The sequence below is a fragment of the Arachis ipaensis genome, chromosome B4 (assembly GCF_059453495.1).
Source record: "Arachis ipaensis isolate K30076 ecotype BB chromosome B4, ASM5945349v1, whole genome shotgun sequence".
In the NCBI taxonomy this organism is placed as follows: Eukaryota; Viridiplantae; Streptophyta; class Magnoliopsida; order Fabales; family Fabaceae; genus Arachis; species Arachis ipaensis.
The window spans coordinates 76,117,992-76,119,652 of NC_142439.1; the positions used below are offsets into that span (position 1 = coordinate 76,117,992).

General features: G+C 41.1%; 1 non-coding gene across 1 annotated transcript; it reads left to right on the forward strand.

Annotated features, from left to right (window-relative positions):
- The first annotated feature begins 921 nt into the window (after positions 1–921).
- On the forward strand, positions 922–1,029 carry LOC148567994 (small nucleolar RNA R71). The gene has a single exon (XR_015882297.1). It is a non-coding gene; the product is annotated as a small nucleolar RNA R71 (small nucleolar RNA).
- The last annotated feature ends 632 nt before the right edge of the window (positions 1,030–1,661 follow it).

Consider the following 1,661-nt stretch of genomic DNA (forward strand, 5'->3'; position numbering starts at 1 on the left):
CATGAATGGCGTAAGGAGGTTCAATGGAATCTCTATGGTCTCTGGATGAGCCTCAGAGTCCTTTGGTTCCTCAGAGGGAAGCTCCTTATTGATCACTAGACGTCTCAAGAGGTCTTCTTCTTTGGGATTCACGTCCTTCTCCTCTCTTGTGGGTTCGGCCATGGTAATTAATTCAATGGCCTTGCACTCTCCTTTTGGATTCTCTTCTGTATTGCTTGGGAGAGTACTAGGAGGGATTTCAGTGATCCTTTTACTCAGCTGGCCCACTTGTGCTTCTAAATTTCTAATGGAAGACCTCGTTTCATTCATGAAACTCACAGAGGCCTTAGATAGATCAGAGACTAAATTTGCTAAGCTAGATGGATTCTGCTCAGAATTCTCTGTCTGTTGCTGAGTGGATGATGGAAAAGGCTTGCTATTGCTAAACCTGTTTCTTCCACCATTATTAAAGCCTTGTTGAGGCTTTTAATCCTTCCATGAGAGATTTGGGTGATTTCTCCATGATGGATGGTAGGTGTTTCCATATGGTTCACCTATGTATTTTAACTCTGCTATTGCAGGGTTCTCAGGATCATAAGCTTCTTCCTCAGAAGATGCCTCTTGAGTACTGTTGGATGCAGCTTGCATTCCATTCAGACTCTGAGAAATCATTTTGACTTGCTGAGTCAATATTTTATTCTGAGCCAATATGGCATTCAGAGTATCAATTTCAAGAACTCCCTTCTTCATAGGCGCCCCATTACTCACAGGATTCCTCTCAGAAGTGTACATAAACTGGTTATTAGCAACCATGTCAATGAGTTCTTGAGCTTCTGCAGGCGTTTTCTTTAGGTGAATGGATCCACCTGTAGAAGTATCCAATGACATCTTTGATAGCTCAAATAAACCATCATAGAATATATCCAGGATGGTCCATTCTGAAAGCATGTCAGAAGGACACTTTTTCGTCAGCTGCTTGTATCTTTCCCAAGCTTCATAGAGGGATTCACCTTCTTTCTGTCTGAAGGTTTGAACATCAGCTCTAAGCTTGCTCAGCTTTTGAGGAGGAAAGAACTTGGCTAAGAAAGCCGTGACCAGCTTATCCCAAGAGTTCAGGCTGTCTTTGGGTTGAGAGTCCAACCATATTCTAGCTCTGTCTCTTACAGCAAAAGGGAAAAGCATGAGCCTGTAGACTTCAGGATCTACTCCATTAGTCTTAATAGTATCACAGATCTGCAAGAATTCAGTTAAGAACTGAAAAGGATCTTCAGATGGACGTCCATAAAACTTGCAGTTCTGCTGCATCAGAGAAACTAGCTGAGGTTTCAGCTCAAAATTGTTTGCTCCAATGGTAGAAATGGAGATGCTTCTTCCATGTAAATTGGAATTAGGTGCAGTAAAGTCACCAAGCATTCTCCTTGCATTATTGTTGTTGGGTTCAACTGCCATCTCCTTTACTTGTTCGAAATTTTCAATATGGTTGTCTCTGGATTGTTGTAATTTAGCTTCTCTTAGTTTTCTCTTCAGAGTTCTTTCAGGTTCTGGATAAGCTTCAACAAGAATGCCTTTTTCTTTGTCCCTGCTCATAAGAAAGAGAAGAGAAAAAGAAAATAAGAGGAATCCTCTATGTCACAGTAAAGAGGTTCCTTATTATTAGTAGAAGAAGAAAAGGAATAGGGGTG